Below are 27678 nucleotides of genomic sequence, written 5' to 3'. Positions count from 1 at the left end.
TTTTGACAGGCTATGATAATGGCTAAAGTTAACAAAGATGAAAGATGTTACTGGCCTGAATGCAAGAAATGAGGATATTTTAAAGAAAATCTGTGGCCCTCCCTTGGACCATCAAATTATTAAAACAACAGACCCAAGAAATTACAGTTTCCTTAGGATCCTCACACTAAGAAGAGAAAAGGGTTAAAGCCTTAGGGCCCAACAGAGGAGGAACTTATCTCCAGGAAAGACTGACAACTGGTCAATGACACTGCAGGAGAGACTGACCTAGTGGATACTAGAGCTAAGATGGTGGTGGGCAGGACATACACACCTTGGTAGCAGTCGTTAGTTATGCATTTATCTTGTCTTCTATTTAAGCTTTTCCCTCATGTTGGGACCCTGAAAATTTGTGGGAACCACTGAATCTCTGTCCCTCTTCTCAATATGGTCCCCACTGAATAAATATACCTCTATTTTTCTCTGCCTTCCATTATTAATTTGACTGTGTTATTTGGTCTATCAAGGACAGATGGTTGAGCTTGGCTTGTTAAGGCTAACAGTATAGGCTTTGACCCTAACTCCAGTAACAATCTGATCCACATAATTTTCCTGTGGCTTCTAAAATAAGTTACTACAGAGTTGCTGGCTTAAAATAACAAACATCCTCTCACTTTGGAGGAAGGTAGAAGCTAAAAATCAATGTCACTTAGGAAAAAAATCAATGTATCAGCAGGGTGACATTTGCTCCACAGCTTCAAGTTTTGAAGCTGCACTCTTAGCTTGTGACACTCTCAAAGCCATGAGGACAGTGTTGAAGTCATCATTTGACCAGTTTGATCATTTAACCATCATTTAAATAGCAGGAGAAGATACTCTAAAGAGGGACACTTGTGCTCTTCATTTTGGGTATCAGACTATTGAAACAATGGGCTCCAAGGAATTAAAATTTCTCCAGTAAGTCCATGCTAGAAAAAGGGAAGCCCTGGTGACAAGAGAAGTCACTTCTCTCCCTAGGAGATATTACACAAATCTCTGATAATTTATCAAACCACTTTGCAAGACAAATGAGATCAAACAAAGGTAGTGAGAAAGGCCACACTTTCATTAAGACTATCTAATTATGCATACCTCTTACCCCCTAGGTAAAGGAAAATCTCTTTCCAGTACCCTGAAGATTGACTAGGAGTTCACTGGACCTTTTATTTGTTTCTCTTCCCAATGCAGCCACTTTGACTAAAATCTCCTTTCTCTACTTTTCCTGTTACTTATGTTTTAATGGAGGAATAGCAGACGAGTCTTGCTTGTTCGACTGTTAAGGCCAGGCTTTTACTCTAAAAGCTCCAGTAACAGTTACATTGTCAGTTTTTCTGGCCCAACTTCCTCTGTCTCCCTCATCTAGTGGCCGCTGTGATGACATTAAAGTCCACCAACATAATCCAGGGTCATGTCATCTCTCACAATACTTAATGAACATCTTAAGGGCCCCCTTTACAGTATTGGATAACAGTCATTCATTCACTCCAGGAATGAAAACCTGATAAATTTGCAAGCTTTTATTAGTCTACAGTGGCCAGAGTGTAGGGAAACGTAGGCCAAACTTTAACTTACTTTTTAAACATTCTGAACAATGTAACTTCAACAGCCATCAAAATCATATACATAGTTACTTGTTACTTAATTGTTACTTAAATGCAAGTCTTTCTATTGCTGTTTTTTCAGAGGTCTCTTCTGTCGGCCCATATTTCTACATGGTGTGACAGCCAAGTTCTTGGGCCATGGTTGGTATCCAGAACAGTCACGTACCCTGCCAGACAGGCTGTTGCTACCCTAACAAAAGCCCAGGTTATGCTGCCCCTTTTCTTCTGTAATTATGTAGATCGCCTGAGAAGAGGTGTTAATCCCAAACTAGTGACCCAGTTGCAGGGGTAGTCCAGAATGTTAATGAACTTCCACCTTAATTTACCTTGGGGGATAAAAGGTGTTTGGATAATAAACACGGATAGACGGACGATCTTCCATCTTTAGGATCTGAATGAAGCCTGAGACTCCCTTCTGATATTGCTGTGTGAACTGTGTCAATTATTCCCACGCGCCTCTGTGCCGTACAGAGAGGGAAAAGTAGTTTATGTTGGTGCATCGGACCCCGACATTCTTCCCCCCTTTTAAATGCTTCTACCTAAATCTAGATTAAAAGCTTTATTTTATAAACTCCAATTTTTCTTCATACTGACTCCTACAAAATTCTTTAATTTGTACATCTCGTATTTTTAAATTAAAATATCATTATATAATTTCCCCTTTACCTTTCTTCCCTCCTACTCCTTCCATACCCCCCCTCCCCCCCCCACTTGCTCTCTGTCTCAAATACATGGTCTCTGGTCTTTTTCTTTAATAGTTGTTTTACACACAGATACACATACACACACATACCAGGCATATATGTGTATACCATCTTTTCAGTCCATAAGGCAACTTGGAACACAGTGCCTGCTGTGAGACCGCAGCTCCTAGAACTAGAAATGTGCGAAAGCCGCAGTGGTGGGCGGTGGTGCACACCTTTAATCCCAGCCTGGGGGGGGGGGGGGGGCAGGCTGGTCTCTGAGTTCAAGGTCAGCTTGATCTACAAGAGCTAGTTTCAGGACAGGTTCCAAAGCTAAAGAGAAACCCTGTCTCAAAAAACAAAGAAAGAAATGTGAAGGAAGCTATCCCTATAACATTGCAATAGTATGGCTGCTAAATACCAGAATAAGAGCAATACCAACTGGCATGCTAATATGAGAGAAGGAACTCACCCTGGGCCCAACACATTAGACAAAGAACTATAAGCAAATAAGGGCTGAGAGCCAGAGGACTAGTATTCCTCAGGGACGAGTCCTGCAGCTAGTTAGCCAATACCAAGTGAACAGTTTGGAAATCATATACACAGGTAATATTAGAGGGATTTTTTTTCTATAGTACATTAAGAATTTAGACCGGATAAAGGTTTCTAGGAAGAACTCTCAGGCCACTATAGCTCGCATCATAGGGCTGCATGTCTCACTAATGCTGACAGTAGGTGTGCCAGACACTGTTCTAAACAGAGTACATACATTGGCTCTTTTAATTCTCTATAACTCAATGAGGAAGAGATCATGTATTAATTATCACCATTTTCCAGGAGAAGTAAGTCAGTAAGAAGGTACAACCTACATAACCCATTCAGAATCCCAGATTCTAATAAACTGTCAGGTCAAGTTCAAACGTAGGCAGTCTGGTTCTGGAGTACCTAACAGTCACTACAGTATCTTCGTAAGACAGCAGGAATAGACAATACATTCAGGAGGAAATAAAAGAATATCCTTAAGTTACTAAATTATTATCAAGTAGAAGAAGTATGGCAAATATTCTCTATCATTATTCAAAACTAAACCAAGAACAAGAGCTGCAAATTATACCATCTGAAGACATTCCTGGATCATTATAAATCAGCAGTGTGAGTGTGAATCTCCAATCAATGGAAACCGAGCAGGATGGAAACAGGTAACGTTTAAAAATGTTCTAAAATCTTGATGGAGAGCTAAGAGACTACATGTCTCTCGAGGTAGACATGGGGGTAGGACGTAGCCATCTGCATAGTTGTTAAAGGATGATGCTAGAACTGTACTTTACATGACTACTCAAAACGTACTAGGTACATGACTAACAAAGATGCTTGCAAACTACACTTTTCTTCATTATAAAGGCATTTTTTATATGTGAAACTGCATGTTACTAACACGCATCTGATTCCATTACAAATCCTTAAAATCCAAATAAAAATAGAAAGAGGGAGCAAACCTGGCCTAGTTTCATTTGGTTGCTATTAAAAAGTACCCTGAGAAAACCCAACTTTGGGGGGAGTTTACTTGAGCCTGGAATTCCAAGATGTAGTCTATTACAGTAGAGACGCACGGTGTCAGAAACTTCAAACAGCTAGTCACATCGCATTCACATTCAAGAGCAGAGAGAAAAGAATGCACTGCATGCCTACTAGTATTCACCTTCTCTGATATTCTTACACAGTTCAGGAACCCTTCCATAGGGAATGGTGCCACTCACAGTAGACTAAATCTTCCCACATGAATTCATGTAATTACAACAATTACCCCTGGACCTGCCCACAGGCTGACCTGATCCACACAATCCCCCTATGAAACTCTCTTTCCAGGTGATTCTAAGTTATATCAAAATGACAATTAAAAGTAACCATCACATACAAGCCTCAAATTGCCCTTAGTTTTAGCTGCCCCTCCTTATATTTTCTCTGTTGACCCAATCTTCCCTCCCCCATTATTTAAGCTTCTTAAAATGTGCACATATATGAAAGAAATATAAATAGAATTACCAAATAACGGGAGACACAAAGCCCCAACTAGGCATCACTCATCATCAAACGAAACTTCCAGTATAAGAAATGGGTTATATCTAATTGTGTTGTTGGCCAAAGGAGCTCCATGGAAAACCCCAAAACAACCCAGGATATTGTCAAGGCTATTGATTGCTCTCCACAAAAATGATGGCAAGATCCAGCTGTTAAAGGCAACACCTACATAACTCATTAAACATGGAGAAGTCAAGCTGGTGCCTACCTAGAACCTTTACCTCTACTGACTAGTGTTTGTAGTACTAGATTCTGTTAATTAGTAGGTAATCCAGCTACAAACCCTTTGATCTACAATGGTGACCATGATGCCAATGTGGAGGTCAGAGGATTACTTTTGGGAGTTGGCTCTCTGCTTCCTTTTACCATGTGAGTTCCATAGATCAAACTCAGGTCATCAGGCTTGGTAAGTCATTGGTGGTGCCTTTACTGACTAAGTCAACTCAAAGGTCCCCCAATCTCATTTTAATGTGTACCTATTCTCACCTTTAGTAACTCTCTCAATTATGAACACTCCTAAAATTCACTGGTTATATGTTCATCTCATACCTCTGACTCCATCATTTTTTATATCCTCTTATATGGATTCTATTCATGTCCTTTTATATGAGGGAGGGAAGGAGAGAGCACACGCTTAGATGTCAATCTTCCTAATTATCCCTTTCATATATCTTCAGTTTCTCTGAAAGTATTTTCCTTGGCAAACATCCAGAACTATGTAAATAAAGCTAACCTACCTAAGTTCTCAAACAATTTAGCACTAAATTTACTACCAAAGCCATTAAAAGGCATAAAGCAACAGCATAAAAGGTGTTCAGAGTAGAAAGGGTGGCTATGGCAGCTTTTCATTGAGTCTCAGTGGCCTGTAAGGTGAAAAGTGAATTTATAGTGCATCACTCAAGTGTCAGAGTCCAAAGTGTATAGGTAGGAAGGGTATCTATAATGATGGAAAATACCTCTTATGGGGTTTCAAAACTGAGTATAAGAACTAAGACATCTGTCAGAATGCCATACTGCTGAAGACACAACTTACTGATATTGTCTAACATGAAAAAAATCAAACTAGTCTCCAATTGGAAGCTTCACTCCTACTTACTAGCATTTATGGTACTCAAAGGTACTTTGCATATTACCAGAGAAGAAAAGTAATGGTAAATTTCACCAAGTAAAAACCCTGTGACCTACAACGGAGACGGGCCTATACGATATACTGATGCAATCATGGCACAAAGCTTGTGAGAACAACCAACTACTTTTTATTAGAATTAAGGCCCTACCTCATGATATAGAACCCATACCTGATGCGGGTGAAGTGTTCAAGGACATGAGACTAGATAGGTCATAAGCCTCGGGAAAAACCTACTACTATTCTGCTAAAGGGACGTAGCAATAAAATGATTCCTAATGGTATATTGTTATAGCCATAGATTAGATCCTTGCTCAACCCTCATCAGAGAAGCTTCTTCTTGCAATAGCTTTTAATTAAAACAGAGACCTACAACTGAGCAACACATACATAGGGAGAGACTTTGGAGAACGGAGGCCAAACTGGAATGTCTTTATCAAACCCCTCCCCTCAAGGCTTAGAGATCTAAGTGGAAGAAAAGGTGGAAAGATTTTAAGCTGTCAGAGGTGGTGAACTACTGCAAGGAAACAGTGTCACCCATGCACAAGGGGCCTGATGTGTGCAACAACTCACAGACACCATGATAGCACACACAAGGCCTGAGCAATTCAAACCAATCAAAACTGCAGCATTGAGAAGGGGAGTGGGACGAAATCCCACCTCTAACCAAGAAGCTATTGGCAATTGGTATCTGCTGGGAGAGGAAAAATCCCTTTTCTTCATTGGAGTTATCACTGGGTATAACAACATACTTCAGAGCAGGTCCCATGACCAGGAGTGTTGGCCAACACAAAATGGACTTCATATTTTTCTGCATGCTTTTTGTTTTATTTTGTTATGCTTGTCTTGTAGGGGTTTTTGTTTAGTTTTATTTCATTAGGCGTTTATTTTTGTTTTGTACTTGTTATTGTTTTGAGAAAGGAAGAGAGAGGGGCATGAAGTTTGGTGAGAAGGGAAGTTGGGGTTATCTGGGAGGAGTTGGAGGAGGTGAAAGAATACAATTAAAGTGTATTGTATGAAAAAATTTGAAATAAAAAATAAAGCAGTTCATAGCCTATATGCTTAACTAAAAGGATGATTGCCTGATAAAATCAATGACTTAAATAGGATTAAGAGTTACCCAAATAGTAGACAAGATGTTTAAGGTGCAATAAAAATGACTTCTCATCTCAAGCATGTGTCTTTTAAATAGCTATATGTACTCAAAGTAGAGTGCACATAAATAACATAGTTATCAAAGTTGAGGACAGAATTTAGGTATAATTTACTTGATTTTAACAAGAAAATAAAAAATAGGGGTGGAAGAACCTAGACTCATAGGCATCTGTGGATCATGACAAATGATCTAAAATTTATATCATCACAGATCTAGATCTCTGGGCAAAAGGAATTAAAATAAAACAATAAAATGGAGAGTCTTTATGTGAACAAGATGGTAGAAAAGAAGGTTGAATTTGGGGATACCAAATTCAACAATAATACATAGTCTAATTTCCTCAAAGAGAAATCCAGAAACCAACTAATAGACTCCTGCATCTCAGCAAGCATGACCAGCCATACTGATGCCAACATGAAAGGCTGCAGTACTTACTCGCCATGATATCTTTGCCCAGCTCAGCACAGTACAATCAGAACAAAACTCAATTGCTAGATTCTTCCTGGAGAGAGAGAGAAAAAAAGACTAAATATATGTCAAACATATGGATTTGTGGGGGTGAGGTGAGGCTGGGTATGTGGAATTAAGTTACATCTTCCCTGAGTCTGAACACTGGTATTAAAGATTATCAGGTGGAGGGACCGTTGAAAATAAGACAAATAGGATAATCTCCCACCCAATACCCTCACTGAGTATGGAACAAGAGAAAAAATTCCAACTCTCAGATTCTCATTGGGAAGGGAAAAAGTTGGAACATATGTCTAGCATGTTATTTTTCAGAGAGCTACTCAAGGTAGTCGCTCAAATACCATCACTCTCAAAACCCTGACAGGACTGGGCATGCTCAACATGTCTGAAGGCAGCTGAGAATAAAGCAGATTGCCATGACTTGAAATGTAGTAGAACAGAGTTTAATACAACTTAGTGACTTCTATTTTAGGAATAAAATAGGGTAAGTGTTCGACATGTCATTTTTTAAGGCTACTTTCCACAGAAATGATTTGTTTTGTCAGTAAAAGCATCAATGAAGCTCACATTTTTGAATAGATTTTAAATTATAATACATCACTTTCCTCCTTCCTGTTCCTCCCATAAGCTCCTCCCATGTACTCCAACCCCTCCCAGGACGCGCACTTTCAAATTGACAGCCTCTTTTTCTTTGGTTATTATTGTTACATACATCAATATGTATGTGTGTATGTATGCACAAATATATAAATACAACCAGCTAAGTCCATTTTTGTTGTTGTGTGTGTATGTGGTTTCAGGGCATCACAAAGGAACCCACAGAGACAACCAGCCTGGGCCTAGGAACTCACAGACACTGAAGTGACAGCTAAGAAGCCCACATGGGACTGACTTAGGCCCTCTACATATATGGGACAGTTGTGTAGCTTGGTCTACATGTGGGACTCCTAGCAGTGGGAGCAGGGACTGTCCCTGATGCTTTGTCATGCATTGGAGGAACCTATTCCTCATACTTGGTTGCCTTACCAAACCTTAATACGAAGAAAGGAGCTTAGTCCTACCTCAACTTGATATGCCAAGATTTGATGGCATCCATGGGAGATCTGGCCCATTCTGAACAGAAACAGAGGAGAAGTGGATTGGGGTGGGAGCAGAGGGAAGGTGGTGGGAAGGAATTGCAGGAGAAACCGCAGTCCAGAGATAAAATAAATTAATAAATTTAATTTTAAAAACTACAGCTGCTCCAAAAGTGCAATATCAAAGAGAGACACCAGAGGGAGCAAAATATTGTAAAAAAAATCAGGAAAATAATTAGTAAATCTTTATAATGAGTAATCCAGAAGTGTGAGAGGCCCCCAGAATCTCTAACCTCAGGTAAAAGCCTTCTTCTGCATAAATCTAGCTAACCAGTAGAAATGTAGAGAAGCAAACATTTTCTCAAACAAGAAGGTATGAAATGGAACTAAGAAACGTGGACCACACAAAGCACAAAATGTATTCCCAAAATGACTTTAGAAAAGGCATATAAATCGTCTGACAAATAATTCAATAACTGGCACAAAGGTATCAAGATAAAAAAATTATGTATGAACAAAATGAAGATATCAAATAAAGCAACAGATAATGTAAAATCCAAGCTAAAGAATAAAACATGTAAACTGAGAAAATTCACTGGAGTGCTCTAGCAGTAGCCTTGATAAACCAGAGAATTGAATTATCAAACTTGAAGACAGGCAGCTTGAAATTATAATGCAGAGGAACAAAAAGAAAATATATGAAAAAGACTGAAGAAACTATAAAGGATGTACAGGACACTATCAGGTAGCTCTTTATTAAGAGATAAAAAGAGAGAGAAACAGATTATTTGATAAAAATAATGGGTCAAGCACCCCAAACAGGAAGAGAAATGGACTTACAGACTAAGAAATTCGAAAAAACTAAGACTAAGAAATTCTACAAAGAATCCACAGAATTTGACACTGGCATACATCACAGCTAAATGATTACATGTGAAATACTTAAATGGAGTACAGATCTAAACAGAGAATTCTTAATAGAGGAAATTTAAATGGCTGAGAAACACTTAAAGACATTTTCAACATCCTTAGCCGTCGGGGAAATGCAAATCAAAACTATTTTGAAATTTTACCTTACTCCTGTCAGAATGGATAAGATGTGTAAAACAAATGACAGCTCATGCTGACAAGGATGGGAGTAAGGAGAACACTCCTCAATTGCTGGGGGAAGTGCGCATTTGTACAGCCACTTTGGAAATCAGTATGGCGATTTTTCTTCAATCTACCTCAAGACCCAGCAATACCACTCTTGGTTATATACCAAAAGGATACACGCTCATAGTACAAGAATATTTGCTCAACTGTGTTCATAGCAGCATTATTTGTAATAGTCAGAACTTGGAAACAACCTAGGTGCCCCTCATCCCAAGAATATGGATAAAGAAAATGTGGCACATTTACACATTAGAGTACTACTCAGTTTAGTGGCATTTAATTTGTATGGTAATAAGTAAAGCTTGGCTGGGGATTGGGAAAGTAAAACAGCCACACTGATCAGCCTTACAGATCAGTTAACAATGACACACACCTTTAATCCCAGTAGCTACACTAGCTTGCCATAGAAACCAGGCAGTACTGGTGCACACCTTTAATCCCATAACTAGAGAGGGTTATCAAACAGGAGAAGACAGTTCAATGTCTCAGTCTCATTCTGAGGTTTCCTGGAGGCAGGATCGCCATTTCAGACTGAAGTAGAGGTAAGAGCCAATGGCTGGCTATTTTGCTTCCAGATCCCCAGGCAAGCTTTATTTATTAAAATACAAATGAAATGCCACTACAATTCAGCTGTTAAAAACAATGACATCATGAAATTTGCTGGCAAATGGATGGAACTAGAAAAAAAATCATTCTGAGTCAGGTAACCCAGACCCAGAAAGATAAGCATGTCATGCATTCACTTATATGTGGATATGGGATGCTAATGAAATGTTAACCAAGCTACAATCCTTAGACCCAGAGAGGCTTGGTATAGCCGAAGTGGGACATATGGATCTCTCTAGGAAAAGGAAATAGTATAGGTTTTATGGGTGGAGTGGGGCTGGGTTGGAGCAGCACCCCAGCAGGATCAATGGGAGAGGGAAATGAGTTTGAGGGACAATTAGAATTGAGAGGCATCTGAGGGGTTATATGGAAACCTAGTCCAATAGAAACTTCCTAAAATATATAAAGGTGATCCTAATGTAGTCTTCAAACAATGAGGGAGACAGAATCCCAACTGGCAGTCTCTTGTCACCAAATGAAGTTTCCAGGACCAGGACAGGGTTACATCCAATTGAGTTGTTAGCCAAAGGGGTCCTACAGAAATTCCTAAATAATCCAGGCTGTTGCCAAGATAGTAGGTTGCTTTCCACAAACTGACACTAAGGTCCTACTACTGAAGATAGCACCCACACAACTCGCTGAACATGGAGAGGTCAAGCTGGCGCCTACATAGAACCTTCACCCCTATGTTCTAGTGTCTTTGATATGGGAAGGTACTCTACAGGTTACCAAAAGAGAAATGTAAACACCAACCCAGCCACAAAACCTTTAATCTATAATGTTGTCTTGCTTGCAAAATATGCTAAGGCAATGGTGGCACAAAGCTTGTGGGAGTAACCAACCAATGTCTGATGTGACATTGATCACAAGATGGAAACCATACCTGACTAAGAACCAGAGACTAGGTAGCTCATAGACCTAGAGAAAAACCAAATATTACTGGTCATAAAAAGTAGTGATAAAATGACTCCTAATGATATTCTGCTATACTCATAGATCAATGCCTTATTCAGCCACCATCAGAGAAGTTTACTCCTGTAGCAGTTGAGAACAAATACAGAGACACATAGCCAGTCATTCACTACAGAGAGAGACCTTGGAACACACAGCCCTAAATGGGATGTCTCTAGAAACACCCATCCCCCACCCCAAACTCAGGGACCCCACAGAAGCAGAGGTGGAAAAAGTGTAAGAGCCAGAGGAGATGGACGCACCAGGGAACGAGACCCTCTAAATCAACTGGGCAAAGCTCATCTGAACTCACAGAAACTGAAAGCAGCAAGCACAGGTTCTACAAGGGTTTGCACCAGGTCCTCTGCTTATAAATTATAGCTTTCGGTTTATGGGACTCCTGAATGTGTGAATGGGTGAGTCTCTGATTCTTGTGCCCTCTCTTAGGGCGCTTTCTCTTCAGTTGGGTTGCTTTGTCCAACTTCATTGTGATGGGTTTTGTTTAGTTTTACTATATTTAATTTTGTTATTATCTCTCAGAAGCCTGTTCTAGTCTAATGATAAGCAGAAAGGGAGTAGATCTGGAGGGTAGGAAATGGGAGGGGAAGGGTGAGGGGAGAGGAGGCAGAGAGGAACTGGGAGAAGTAGGGGGAAGTAAACTGTAATCAGGATATATTGTATGAGAAAAAAATCTATTTTCAATGAAAGGGAGAAAAAAGAAACTAAAAGGAAGAGAAAGGTGCCTCATCGCATAAAAGGAAACCTCATTCAATGATCAAGAGTAACCTTTCAGTTGATGAAATGTTAAGTTCAAAGGCTTAGAAGAAAAAAGTGTGCTAACCAAGGATACCATATCCAGAAAAACTGGCCTCCAAAAAAATGATACCTTTTTTTCCCACATAAAATAGAGGGCTATCACCATTAACTAAATACATTACAAAAGACAGTGTTAAAGGATGTCTTCACTTCAAACGAGGTGATAACTAAAAGCAACAGAAAAGCAAAATTAGGGTAATACTGTAATGCTGAAAAGGTGATACATGGATCACTTTTAATTCTAGAATACCTTAAACAAAAGTATGAAATAATTATTACTACAAAGTATGTTATTGCAAACCTAATGTAAAATATATAACTTGTTACCAATAATATAAATCATGAGAAGTCAAAGTGTAGAGAATTTATGAGTTTGAAAATTAACATAATCTTAAAATATATTGCTATAATTACATTACAAGATGTTTTAAGTAAGCCCTATATTAACCAAGAAAAATCATCTAAGAAAGGTGTACCACAGAAAAGGAGAAAGAAATACAAATATCTTTGAGAAAAAGCAGAGGGAGAGAGAGTGAAACATGAAAGAAAACAACAAGGGAATATCTGTAGGACAGAGAGAAAACAATGAACTTGAGATAGTAAGTCCTACCTTATTAATAAATTCTTTAAATACAAATGATTAAGATCTTCAGTCAAAATCTAGACAGTGACTGAATGGATAACCAAATGACAAAATAATATTTAACAATATGTTAACTACGAGGGATTCATGAAACACTTATCAAAGATGAATAGGAGTGACTACTTATTGCATATAAAATAGTCCTTAAGGCTAAAAATGACAGAAAAGAAAAGGAGAACATTCTATACTAATGAAAACTGGGTCAGTTCTAAAGCAATAAATAACAATTATAAATATAAATTTGCTCAAAAGTGAAGTATAAAATATATAAAACAATTGAAAGAATTAAAGGAAAACTTCACAACTATTCCTCAAATGGGTTACATAAACTAAATAGGAAATTAAACAGAATTTGAGCAGCACTTTGAACTAACTGAAACTAGGAGATGAATATATATGCTGCCAGTAGTAAGACACTTAATCTCCTTGAATATTGAACTAACTGAACCTAATAAATATGTACACAATATTCCACTCAACATCCATAAACATATTCTTCTAACAACCTCTAGATAAATCTAACAAGCAAGAAGAAAATGGAAAGACAGTGAAATCATATCAAGTTGTCTGTCCAATCACAGTACTTTAGAGGTTCTTGCTGTTGTGCATTTGTTTTGTTTTTTGAGACAAAATCTTACAATGGATCCAATACTGACTTCAAATTCATGACATAGCTCAGGCTAGTCTCAAGTTCTTGTGTGATTCTCCAGAATGCAGAGATTTATAGGTATATACCACCACAGCTAGCTTCCAGCCATAACACAATAACATTAGAAATCAGTAGCTGAAGAAAAATTAGAGAACTCAAAATATGTGGATTGTATAACATATTTTGTTTTGTTTGGGAAAAAAAAAAGTGTAACTCTATAGCCCAAGCTAGTATCAGACTCACAGCAATCCCCCTTCCAGCTTCATGAGTACTGGGAGGACAGAGCTGAACTAGATGCTTTGGAAGAAACAAAAAGTCAAAGAATACACCAAACAAAAAATTAAGTTATCTTGGGGTAAATAAAATATAGCATACCAAAATTATGGTATGCAGGAAAATTAGAACCAAGCAGGAAGTTTGTAGTGATAAACAGCTAATTAGTTTTTTAACTTTTATTCTCTCATACTTTATTTTATTTTTTTATGATTTATTTAACTTTATTTTATGTGCATTGGTGTGAAGGTGTCAGACCCCCTGCAACTGGATCTTCAGACAGTTGTGAGCTGCCATGTGGGTGCTGGGAATTGAACCCGGGTCCTCTGGAAGAGCAGTCAATGCTCTTAACCACTGAGCCATTTCTCCAGCCCCTTCTCTCATACTTTACATCGTGACCATAGTTCCCCTTCCTCTACTCCTCCCCGTCCTTTCCTTACCACCCCCTCCCACAGATGAACTCCTCTCCATTTTCCTTCAAAATTAAAAAAGCAGTCCTCCCAGGAATGTTCACTGAACAGGGCATGATAAATTACAATGAGACTGGGCATAAATCCTCATATCAAGGCTGGACAAAGCAACCCAGTAGGAGGAAAAAAGTCCCTAGCACAGGAAAAACAGTCAGAGACACCCCCCCCCCCACTCTCATTGTTGGGAGTTCCGCAAGAACACCAAACTGAGTCGGGCAGTGGTGGTGTTCACCTTTAATCCCAATGCTCAGGAGGCAGAGGCAGGCGGATCTCTGTGAGTTCAAGGCCAGCCTGGTCTACAAGAGCTAGTTCCAGGAAAGGCTCCAAAGCTACAACAAAACCCTATCTCAAAAACCAAAAAAAAAAAACACCCAAGAACAAAAAAAAAAACCCACAAACTACACAACAGTAAAGTATAATAAGGTATACACAAAGGACTTACCTTAGACCCATACAGGGTCTGTGTTTTTTGTTTCAGTCTCTGTGAGCCCTAATGAACCCTTCTTAGATGATTCTGTGGGCCATAGTCTCCTGGTGTCGTTGACCCCTCTGGCTCCTATAATCCTTCCTTCCCACCTTCTGTGGGATTCCCTTCAGTCCACTTAGTATTGGCTTGGGTCTCTGCATCTGTTTCCATCAGTTGCTGGATGATGCTCCTCTGGCAACACTTGGGCTAGGCACCAATCTATGAGCTCACAGAATATCATTTCATCAACATTTTTTTTTGGACAGTCGTGTGTAGTTCATTCCTGGGCCTCTGGGCTGTCCTACCTCCAATTCCTGGCCATCCAGGAAAGACAAAAGAATAATCCCCACAACCTAACTTAAAAACCTCTAGGAACTAGATAAAAGAAGAATTAAGATGAAAGTAGCAAGAGGAAAAAAAAACTAGACAACATCAACAAAGCAAAGAATCGGTTTATTGAAAATTTAACAACAAACGCTGAAAAATATCTAGAGTAAAGGGAACCATCAGTCACTTACAATGGAATTGAAAACTGGTACAGGCACTCTGGAAATCAGTGTAGAGAATTCCCAAAAAACTAAAAATAAATGTACCATATGACCCAGCTATGCCATTCTTCAGCATACATCAGAAAGAATTGATATCCTACCCCACAGATACTTGCTCAGCCATGTTCACTGCTACTCTAATCACAATAGCTAAGAAATGAAAGTAAGTTAAATGTCTTTCAACCGACTAATGGATAAGGAAAATGCAGTTCATGTACACTATAGAAAACTATTCAGCTGTAAAGAAAAACAAAATCATAAAATTTCCCCGGAAAGGGACCGAACTAAAAAAAGAGTATACTGAGGGAGGTAACCCAGAATTAGAAAGACAAATGTCAGATGTTCTCTCTCATCTGCAGTTACTAGCTCCGAGTTTTCAGATGTGCATATTTAACCTCGAGTGATTGCAGAAAGCAAGAAGTCAAAAGAGGCTATGTCAGAGCAGGGAGCAATAGAAGGGGAAACAGAAAGGTACAGATGAGCTAAAGGTGTAAGTGGGGGAAACGGGAGGGCTTTAATTGGAGGGGAGGAGATTAATACTGAAGAAGGGGGTAAAATAAGAGTAAGAAACTACCAAAATAAACCTATAATACACATAAGTCAGTATATAAATAGACATATGTAGTTTAAATGAAAACTGTCTTATCTAAATGACAATGTTTCCTCTAGAGACAAGGATCATCTAACAAAAATCCCCACTCCTGAGCATGAGAATTCCTTTTTTGAGTTGTTGGTCAGAGTTGTCCAAGATACTTCCAAAACATTATCGGCTATTGCTATTGCCTTTGGCTGCCCCCATCCCGCACACAAACACACAGGTGAAAAGTAAGTTCCTAGTGCTGAAGACACCATATATTTCAGACTTAGGGCTCAGAGACCCCTTATGAGTAAGAACTGACATGAAATCCTCCTCCCTGAGTACTAGCTTTCATGGTACAAAGGGTCCATGCATGTTTCCAAAGGAAAAAAGTAAGTGATGTCTATTAATCACAACAATAATAACATGATATAACCTTAATGATGCAATAGTGGCACACATATCTTGGCAGTAACTAACACTCTCTATTTGGGCTTAAGGCTCATTCAACGAGAGGGAAATCATGCCTAGTCCTGGGAGCATAGCCAACTACTATGGGCTAGTTAAGTCACTGATACTGGAAGAAAACTCACAAGTGCCACTTTACTAAAACAGAGTAATCTCTAGCTACATTTTAAATATTTGTCCTTATCCCTACAGATATGTGCCATTCTCCGATCATCAGGACACTTCTCTTTGCAACAGGTGGAGACTGTTACAGAAAACCACAACTAATCAAAATGTAGGATTGCGGAACTCAGTCCCAACTGATACATCTACCACACAACTTCTTCACCTAACACTCAGGGTGGCAGAGAGATTTTAAGAGACAGAAGATAGGAAGTTTTCTGTGAGTCAGTGACTTACAGAAATGTCAGAAGTAACAACATGTCTTCCTTAACATGACCTGAACAAGGATGACACCAATAGACATGCTTATGTGGAAGGGACAATGCTCAGGAGGTTTTAACACTAGACAAAGTACTTCAGGTGACTATGGGATGCTGAGATTGGGAAAAAATAGTTATCCCCCAAGAACACACCAATTAGTTATCCAGTGCCTGAAAACATATACATACAAGTAGCATTATATGGACCGAGTATGTTGTGTTTATGTATTTAGGAATACACACACATAACACATAACAACAATTAAAGGAAACACTACAAATTTGAGAGAGAGAGAGACAGAGAGAAAGAGAGAGAGAGAGACAGAGAGAGAGCAAGCAAAGGGTTGCACATGGGTGGGGATGAGGAAGGAAAATGAAGGTATAATGATATAATTATATTATAACATCAAAAGCTAATATAAATTGTATAAGCTTTAAAAAGCTAAAATTGTCAAACATTACCTAGACTGTGAATAAGAAATAATATCAAAAAATCAGTAACAGACATTAAACCTGGAGCTGAGAATATGGTTCAGTGGTTACAGTGCTTTCTATGCAAGCTTGAGAAGCAGAGTTGGGATCTTAGAAACCTATGTAAAAGTGCCAGGGTGTGACAGTCCAGGTATAATTCCAGGACTCAGAAGGCAAAGACAGGGTCCCTAAAGAAGCTACATATCCAGACTAGCCATGCAGGCAAGCTCTGTGTTCAAATGAGAGACCTTGCTTCAATATATATGGTGGAAAGTGATTGGAACGACACTGGGTGTCGATATTCTTCCATATACATTCAAACACATGGGCACATGCACCTGCACCTGCACCTACACACATATGAAAACATGCATATATTCATGCACACATACCACACACATGGTAAAACTATCACAACTGATGCCATAGAAATAAGAGGATTATAAGAAACTTAAACAACTATATGTCACCAAATTGGATGGCATAAATTATGGATAAATTTCTAGAAACCCTCAACATACCAACACAGAACAATGCAAAATTTAAGTCTGTACACAGAATTTATGACTGGTAAAGAGACTAGACTAGTAATCCAAAACCTAGAGCTAGAGGCCTAAGTAAGGACAACAGGCCAAACTGTTGCTGCTCACAGATACAACAATACTCAAAAAAAAACTAGTAAGCCAAGCTACCAGCATATGACAGTGTTTATAACATGATGAGGTGAGATTTGTCCTGACCATATGTGAATATGTGAAAATAGTCAATATGATACTCCACAGCAAAAGCGAGCAAACTAGAATCCACACGATCATCTCAATATTACTGAAAATCATTTGACAAGGTTCAACATCTTTCATAATAAAAGCATTCACCAAAGTAGAAACAGAAAGTAATTTCATCAGCAAAATACAGGCCACATATGAAGAGCTTGTAGCTAAGATCACTTTCCATGATGAAAACCTGAAAGGTTTTCCTTTAAGCTGAAAGCAAGGATGCTCATTATCATCACATTTACTTAATAGAGAATTAAAACGCTATCCAAAGACATTAAGCAAAGAAAATAATTAATGACATGTGAATTAGAAAGAGAAAAGTAAAATTCTATCTGTTCATGGGTGAAATGATTTTATATATTGAAATTCCTGAAGACACCACAAAACTAAAACTAACAAATGAATTTAGCAAAATTGCAGGATCTTAGTAAACCTGAGAAAAGCTGTGTTTTTGTCTACTGAAAACAAGCAATCTAAAATGAAAATTAATATAATTGTATTTCAATACTTTCAAATTTTTAGAATATATAGAAACAGCAACAAAAGTTATGAAAGGTTTGTATGATGTAAACAACAAAACACAGATGAAAGAAATTAATGAAGAAATAGATTAAAAGACGATGTATTATTAGATTGGAAAACTTAATGTTAAAATGTCCATGTTACACAAAGCAATCAACAGATTTGATGCAATTTTCATTTTTAAAAAATTGACATTTTTCTATAAAAACAGAAAGAATTCTAAAATCTATAAAGCTCATCGAACAACACCCAATTGCTAAACAATGCTGAAAGAAGCATAACAAAGCCAGAGATCTCACACTCTCTGCTACCAAGACAGATCACAAATGGAAATAAAAAAGCATGAAACTGGCATGTAAAAGCAACGCACCAATTTGGAAATGAATAGTGAACCCAGAAATAAATGCACACAAATATAGTCGAAATGTCTTTCATAACAATGCCAAAGCCGCATAATAGAGGTAGTCTATTCAGCAGATGATTCTGGAAAACATGGATATGTGTGCAAAAGAATTATATTGCATATTAATCCTACACCACGCATAAAAATAAACTCTAAATCTATTGAAACAGACTAAATAGACTAAAGACCTAAAGTTAAGACCTGAAATTGTAAAATCTCCTATAAACGAAAAATATAGGGGCAAAGCTTTACAACAATGGTCTTGGCAGTAATTTTTTTAGCTGTGACACCAAAAGCACAGGAAAGAAAATTAAATAAACAAGTGGAACTAGATTCAATTTCAAAGCTTTAATATATCAAATTTATCAACATGCCCAGTGTGGTCGTATGTGCCTTTAATCCCAGCACTTGGGACACAGAGACAGGTTTTGAGTTCAAGGCCAGCCTGGTGTATAGAGCAAGTGTCAGGACAGTCGTGGCTACATCAAGACCCTGTCTCAAAAAAAAAAAAGGCAAATTTATCAACATAGTTAAAAGGCAACTGATGTGGGAGTGATTTCTTATTAATAAAGAAACTGCCTAGACCCATTTGATAGGCCAACCCTTAGGTAGGCGGAGTAAACAGAACAGAATGCTGGGAGAAAGAAGCTGAGTGAGGGAGTCGCCATGATTCTCCCACTCCAGACAGACGCAGGTTAAGATCATTCCTGGTAAGCCAGCTCGTGGGCTACACAGATTAATAGAAATGGGTTAGATCAATATGTAAAAGCTAGCCAATAAGAAACTGAAACTAATGGGTCAGGCAGTGTTTAAAAGAATACAGTTTCCGTGTAATTATTTTGGGTAAAGCTAGCCGGGTGGCGGGACACAGCCCGCCGCTCCGTAACACAACAGAGTGGCGCCCGACGTGATGGACTAAATCCACTTAAAAACCTGAGAAGGCTTAAAAATAAGGGAGAGAGACTTTAACACAGATTTTTGCTGTTTGTTGGTGGCGTGCTGTAGAGAGATTTCCTGATTCGGCAACAGCAGCAGAAAAAAAAGCTGCGTCATTTTAAAGTGCGGCTTCTTGGGACTGTGCCGCCAGTGCAAACTCTGGCTTTAAAGCATTTCAATGGATTTTATGGGACTGGATGTTTGTGTTCCCGCTTGGGGCTTGGGATCGGAAGGAGAGTGCTCTCAGTGCTCCCCGCCTGCACCTGGGCAGATGGCAGAATCAGGCTTAGGCAGGCGGAAGAGCATGGTGGAAGAGACGTGTTTTCAGACTGCGCAGTGCTCTGCGTGTCAGATTTGGTTGTAACTTGGATAAAAAGTTTCTGTGCTGCATGCTCAGTCTCAAAATTAAACTGCTGAGTGCGGCTCCAATGAGGACTTGCTGTGTGCCTGGAACTGTGCACAGCTCAGGGGCACCAAATGGATCTGAGGCAGGAGAGGCTGCTCCTTGCTGAACTGTGCTGGTTGGCAGGAACTACCGTAATTACCATAATAACAGCACAGTTAAGGTTTAGAAACTGTGCACAGCTCAGGGGCACCAAATGGATCTGAGGCAGGAGAGGCTGCTCCTTGCTGAACTGTGCTGGTTGAGAGAGAGAAGAGGGAAGTGGCCGCTTTTTTAAAGGGAGAGAAACCACGCCCCAGTGGGCTGGTACCTCAGCGGTGATAGGCTGGAGGAGTGGGAGGACCTCCCGCAACAGGCAACATATAGAATAGAAGGAAAATTTAAAACCTGCATTTCAGGTAAGAGAGTAGTATGCAAAATAAAGAACTCATACAAGTGAGTAGAAAAAAACAAACCCACTAGAGTACAAATGACTAGAACAATTCTTCCAAGAACAAATGACTAATAGGAAGATGAAAAGATGCCCAACATTACCAATTACCAGAGAAACTGAAGTGTGATTATTTCAAACTTTTAATAAGATTGCTGGAGCAAGAACAGTTTTTAAAAGGACAAAACAACAAACAGAAAATAATAAGTATTGTTCCTTAGCTCATACAATGTGAAAAACATGATTAATAATAGTGTGTTATATTTATGAGTTTGCTAATAAATAGACTTATAGCTGTTTTTGCCACAGCAGATGGGTAACTATTTGATATGATAAATATGCCTGTTTATTTCACCATAGTAACTGCCTGCTTATATATACCTCATGGCACATTTTATATACTCTACACAAAATAAGTTTACTTTCTCTTTAGGTTGACATACAAAGTAATGGATTTCATTATACACTTAATATTAAAAGTTAAACCCTAAGTCACTATTGCACCAACTATAAAATGGAATATTCACCAAAAAGTATTGAATCTGCTTATTAAGTGAAAAATAGATCTATAGGATTCAGCAATCCCACTAGATTGAAAAGACAGAGCTAAATGTATGCTATCTTCAGGACAGTTGTTTCAAACATAACACGGCTACACTGAAAGTAAATGGACGGAAAAAGTTTTGTCATTGAAACATCAAGGGTTTTGCCCAATAGCCTGGGAGAGCCTGGAATCCTCCATCCTGCTGCTTTTGTCTTTCAGTTTGGGGATTCCAAGCACATACTCCTACAATGAGCTAAAATGTAGGTATTTTTTTAAAAGCACAGTATGTATAATGATATCAGATAAAGTAAACATCAGAGAAAAGTAAATTACCAGAGATAATGAACATTACATAATATCCAAAATCTTGATGTAAGAAGATTCTTGCTGAGAAAGAGGAAAATTAGAAACTAAAGGTCTAAGAATGGCAGAGAGGAGGTAGATGTGGAGTGAGATGAGAGAGCTTTGTGGTGATGGTATAATCAAATATTTTGATGTGATTTTGGAGTACAGGAAGCAACACATGTGGCAAACGTATACAAGCACAAATAATTGCTTATAAAAAAAGGGAAATCTAAATAAGATCAACATTCTAGTTATTGCTATTGTGTGTTTTTACAAGATAACACTGAAAGGTTAGCTGAGGTTGGAACAAGACCTCTCTACTTTTTCCCTGAAATTAAAATATAATTATGTTGTTTCTGAGGCTGGAGATGTGGTTCAGTTGTTAAGAGCACCAGTTGTTCTTCCCGAGGACCTGGGTTCAATTTCCAGCACTCATATGGCAGCTCACAATCACCCGTTGCTCCAGTTCCAGGGGATCCAACACTCTTATACAGGCATACTTGTAGGCAAAACCCCAATGCACATGAAATAAAAATAAATCATTTAAAAAAATATATTCCCCCCCTTACCTTTCATGCCTTCAACTCTTCCTACACACCATACCATCCATTGCTCTCTTTCAAATCATAGTCTCTTTATTTAATTGTTGAGATGTATTATGTATGTATGTATGTATGGTATATATGTATGTATACAACATAAGCTTCAGGTATCATAGCAGTAGAAAAGGTGGAAAATTTATAAGAACCAGAGGAACAGTAAGTTGGCTGTGAATTATTATCTCATAGAAATGTCAGAAAAACTACACTGCTGAATTTATCAACACAACTGCTTCTCTATACTGTTTTCAACTTCTTATAATTTTTCATTAAAAATATAGGACATACCATATTCACTATTCATATATTTATGTATAAGTTATGGAACTTAAGGGGTCACAATCTGTACCCCAAATCAGTCAGACTGCCTCTCCTCAATAACTCAATAAAAAAGAGCTAAATTAATAGTAAAAGGCAGAAAAAGGAGATTTAGTCAATACGGCTACTTTGGGAAGAGGGATAAAGAGATCAAATAAGCCCTTCAAGTAAGTCTTCAGAGTTCTGAAGTGGAATTAAACTTTAAACAGACCGCCAAGGATATAAGTATCTAACAGTCCTGGTCAAGGTGACCCATGATTATCTGGGATACAGTTTCATTCTGTTCTAACCAGTTTTTAGAATGTAGTGAAATCTCTTTCCAGGAGACAAAATTCCCCTCTGTCTGAAGCCTTCTCACAGTATGCTATTCCTTAGAAAAAAAAATCTCATTTATTTGGGGTTCATTGTAAAAATGGTCTAATAGTCAGTTTGAAAGACTCAAGTGTCTTTTTGTGTATAATAATTCTTTTATAGTATAAATACATCATTTTCCCTGTTCCCTTTCTTCTGTCCAACTCCTCCCAGGCAACTCCTTTGCTCTCCATCAAATTTATGGCCTCTTTTTCTTTTTAATTTCCTATATGCATGTTCATAAATATAACCTGGTCAGCAAATATAATGTTACTTATGAATATATTATTTCAAACAAGTTTCCTTAGAGACTGATTGCTTTTCTTCTTAGTTGAAGTTCTTCATATGCCTAGGCCATGCTTTCTTTTCTTGGCTTCCATGAGAATCTGCCATATTCTTAATTTAAAAACACATACGTACATACATACACATGCACAATTTGCCTTAAGCTGGTTTTAACACATCTTTATTAATTATTACCAAAAAAAGTTGTCTTTTTTTTAAAAAATGGAGACTACCTATCTACCCAGGCTGGTCTCAAATTCATAGACTCAAGCAGTCTTTCTTTATTCAGTCTATGGAGTATCTGGAACTACAAATATACCTCTGTACCTGACTTACCAAAATGCTTTGATTAAGAGAGAGCGAAAAACAAATTATTCACAACTTACAGCTCCAATATTTTATATAAAGCATTCTGGCCACAGCTTCACCATCAGCTTGGGTTAATCCTTAATGAGAGAATTCCTTATCAATTCTATATTCTTTAGTTAACCAACTGTCTAGGTCTACCTAAACAAGATACACTTATACTCAATTTTAAAATTTTTATTTTATTTCATGTGTATGAATATTTATATTTATATTTGTCTATGTACTACCTGTGTGCCTGGTGCCTGAGGAGATCAGAAGGGGGCATCAGATCCCCTGGAACTGGAGTTATACATGGTTGAAAGGTACCATGTGGATGCTGGGAGTCGAACCTGGGTCCTCTGAAAGGGCGGTCAGTGCATTTAATCACTGAACCATCGCTCCAGCCCTCAGATTAGAATTTACACAAAATTATCTTCCAAATATTTTTCTAATCTTCTACTCACCTCTGTTGATAAAGACTAAGAATTAATGAAATTTCCTACTGTGAATTGGATGGCTAGCTCTGTAAAACGTTTTCAGTCTCTCTAATTCACGAATAACATACATCAAAGTTTCATTACACATGCCACAGGAATGGCAAAGCTGGGGTGAAACAAAAATAATGCTAATTATTTTTTTTAAAACATACAAACAAACAAACAAAAATGGCCAGGTGTGGTGGCACATGCCATTAATTCCAGCACTTGGGAAGCAGAAGCAGGCAGATCTCTGAGTCTGAGGCCTGTCTGGTCTACAGAGCAAGTTCCAGGACAGCCAGGACTATGCAAAGAAACCCTGTCTCCAAAAAAACAAGAAAAAAAAACCCACGAATGAGCTGAATTTCTATTCTAGTTAGCAACTCATTTTGTAGCCCAGGCTAACCTATAATTTATTATGTATGTCAAGCTTGCCTTAAACTCTGAGCAATGTTCCTGCCTCAGCTTTTTGAGTACAGCTATTACAAGTTCATGCCACCAAACTTGGTTCATTCAATTTCTTACTTTAGAACTGAGAAAAATGAAAATGTGGTACATTTACACAATGGAGCATTAATTAGCTATAAAAAAAGACATCATGAAATTTTCAGGCAAATGAATAAAACTAGAAAAAATGTCATCCTGAGTGAGGTAACCCAGAATCAGAAAAATAAACATGGTCTTTCTATATTCACCCATAAGTTGATAATTAGCTGTAAAGGATAACCTTCTCCCTGGGAAGGGAACATGGAATAGATTTTGTTCATAAAGTAGGGGTGGTGGGAATGGAAACAGGAGGGATCAGGTAGGGGCAGATGGGGAGGAAGAACAGGGAGAGATAATTAGAATTAGGGGCATTGCTGGGATGAGGTGGAAACTTAGCTCCATGAAATCTATTAGAGTAACCCTAGCAAAGACTCCTAGTAATGGGGGTCATGGAGCCTGAACCAACCATCTTCTGTAACCAGGCACGGCCCCAAGTGAAGGGATTGAGACACCAACCCGGCCACAAAACCTTTGACCTACTGTTAGTCCTACACACAGAGTGTTCTGGGACTGGAGCCTAGCTGAAGCCTCATCAGAGACCAGAGAGACTTCATCTAGAAACTGATGGGAGCAGACATAGAGTCCCACAGCCAAACGCTAGCCAGAGCTCAGGGAGTCCTGCGGAGGAGGGGGACAAAGGATCATAGGAACCAGAGTGGAAAGGGATATCACAAGAACAAGGCCGACAGAATCAACTGACCAGAACTCATGGGAGTCTGACTCAGGTCCTCTGCATACTTGTGGTGGGATTTCTAACAATGGGAGTGGGAGGGTGGAGCCAGGGGGCAGACATGCTGTCTCTGACCCTTTTACCTGCTTATGGGACCCTTTCCCCCCTATTGGGTTGCCTTGCTCAGCTTTGATGTGAGGGTATGTGCCTGATTTTATTGTAGCTTATTATGCTGTGTTTGGTTGATGTCCCTGAGAAGCCTGTTCTTGTGTGAAGGAAAGCAGGGTGGGGGGTATGGAGAGTGGGGGTGGATCTCGTGGGGAAGGGAGGTGGAGGAGAGATTGGGGGAGGGGAAGGAGGAGAATAAAAAAAATGAGCTGAATTTTTATTCCAATTTCAATTGACCAAAATAGTGCATGCGGTTTCTTCCCCTGCTGTTATGCATAAGATCTAAAACCTGTAAATTAAAAGCACTGAGTTATACAGTAGAAACAAAATATTACTATAGAAGCCAGAAAAACAAAGCACTCGCTCTTATCCCCTCTTGGAAAAGTATCAGTGGTGAACCATAAACCTCTAGCAACTATTATCACGTGTACCTGGCTGTGCTGTTTTAATGGGAACTTGTCAAAGTTAACAGCAGTAGAAGTTACCTTTCTTGTCAGAGGAATTTAATCCAAGAACATCAAATATTTTAAGCTTTAGGTCTTATTGCATCACAACACAAGTCTATCAGTATTAGCATTTTTATTTTTTGAGATAGGACTCACATTGTAGCCCAAGCTAGCCTATAATTTATTATATATGTCCAGCTTGTCATAGACTCAGTGCAATGTTCCTGCTCTGTACTTTTTGAGCACAAAGATTACAAACACATGCCACCACACTTGATTCACTCAACGTGGGACTTTAGAACTGAGGGAGAAATCCCTAGAGTTTTATTATTTTCAGATCTCTGGCAGCACCATAAGTATATATTAAGATTATGGGGTGCAATGTTTAATGTGATTTTTACTTTCTTCCTCTGATGAATCAAAAAAATGTGTGTGTTTACAAATGTAAAAGAGTTTATACTCAGGTTATATTTCTACCGCAATTTCTGCATCTGAAAAGAGTTTGCAATGGGCACTGCCTTAAATTTTCTTTCAGCACAGACTAACACTAATATGAAAGTCCAAAGCCTGAAATGCTCCAATATTCAAAAAGTTTCTTGCCATGACAGTAATGCTTTGATAATAGATTTCTGACATTTTAATTAGAAATAATCAACCCATAAATACATGCAAATATTCCAATTTCTGGAAATTTCCAAAATCTGAAACACTTTGGCCCCAAGTATTTCTAATAAAGATTTTCAAATTTTATTAACCACTGTTTGAACCCCTTTCACAGTATAGTACTATGTATCCAGTGTCCTAGTTAGTGATAGAATATTTAGATGTTTTAAAGGACATTAAACCTATAATAGTACAATGTCCCTACTTGAATTCTTCTTAGCACTTACTTGAATACAATATCAAGTATACAGGAAAGAAACTCCAGTTTCCTAACCTCCGATAGGACTACGACTATTTTTTCTTTACTGTTGAAGGAGCTGCAGGTCTCTTCCCATAGCCCGGCTCCTGGCCACCTAGCTAGCTTATACCCCGAAATAACAACACATAAACTGTATTCATTTAAACACTGCCTGGCCCATTTCTATTAATGTGTGTTGCACCGAGGTGCGCTTACCGGGAAGATTCTAGCCTACATCCATCCTGGGTATCATCGCGTCTGCTCCAGAGAGCAGAGGTATCGAGTCTGAGCTCACTTCCTCTTCCTCCTAGCATTCTGTTCTGTTTACTCCACCCACCTATGTTCTAACCTATGAGGGCCAAGCAGTTTCTTTATTTTTTAACCAATGACCTTCCTCCATCACTTTACAGCATAATCCATAACTAACATATGGTTGACAATCTAGAAAAAAATAGTGTAACTGCTACATCTACTCAGACTATAACAAATTCCTGATTAGTAGAGTGCAAATTAATAAAATTTTGTCTTGCAATTTGGAACACACTGATGTTAAAATTTATAAAGAATTTCCAAAAGTGACTGAAATTAAATTAACTTTGTGATTTTTTTTACATAAAGATTTGTTAAATAAAGCAATAAATAAAATTGGAGAATGGATACTTAAATTACTTAAAGATATCTTCAAGTGCTTTAGGAATATTTTTACATGTAATCCATTGATGTATTAACTACAAATCATCCTCATCTCTTTATTAATATCCCTAAAGTTTAGCCAAATTCTGATTGCTACAAGTAAGTCATAAGACATACCACTTTATAAAAATTCAAATTTTCAACCATTTTAGACGTATTCTCCACAAAATTATTGAAAATTAAGAACTGAAGTATAAAATATAGTATCTATTTTTGTACCTCAATTTTTAAATGATTTGTTTATTTTTATTTTATGTGAATTAGTGTTTTGCCTGCAAGTATGAAGGTGTTAAATCCCCTGAAGGTGAAATTACAGGCGTGAACTGCCATGTAGTTGCTGGGAATCAAATCTGCGTCCTCTAGAAAAGCAGCCAGTGCTCTTAACCACTGAGCTATCATTCCAGCCCTTATATCTCAATTTTTATGTTTCTATGGAATCATAGGTATTCAGACTAATTGTCAGCAATAATGACACAATACATTAAAATTGAATAAACTGGGGTCTGGCAAGATATCCCAGCAGTTAAAAGCATGGGTCAGAGGGCCTGGCTTCAATTCCCAGCACCCATCTAGCAGTTCACAACTGTTTGTAACTCCAGTTCCAGGGGATCTGACACTCTCACACAGATACGTGTAGGCAAAACATCAATGCACATAAAATAAAATATTGTAAAAATACACATGCAAATTATAAAAATTAAGCAAGCACAATAAATAAAGATAATCTAATAATTGTTATCCTTGAACAGAAATAGAAAGGGAGATTGAATATATATGTGCAGATATGTATTAAATT

General features: G+C 38.2%; 1 protein-coding gene across 4 annotated transcripts in view; it reads right to left on the bottom strand.

Annotated features, from left to right (window-relative positions):
* LOC121445059 (probable ribonuclease ZC3H12B) overlaps positions 1-27678 on the bottom strand; it is a 214322-nt gene that overhangs the window by 179396 nt on the left and 7248 nt on the right. For 2 of the 4 annotated variants that reach the window (XM_041647042.1, XM_041647040.1), the window contains exon 2: positions 7099-7165. The exons of the other annotated variants lie outside the window; for them this stretch is intronic. The gene's annotated coding sequence lies outside the window, so the exon portion shown is untranslated. The remainder of the gene's footprint in view (positions 1-7098; positions 7166-27678) is intronic. 4 annotated transcript variants of the gene reach the window in all.

The sequence above is a fragment of the Microtus oregoni genome, unplaced genomic scaffold (assembly GCF_018167655.1).
Source record: "Microtus oregoni isolate MIOR12 unplaced genomic scaffold, Mior012 000155F_ref0000269, whole genome shotgun sequence".
In the NCBI taxonomy this organism is placed as follows: domain Eukaryota; kingdom Metazoa; phylum Chordata; class Mammalia; order Rodentia; family Cricetidae; genus Microtus; species Microtus oregoni.
Note: the sequence above shows the minus strand (reverse complement) of the source record. Positions and strands in the feature narration are given on the sequence as shown.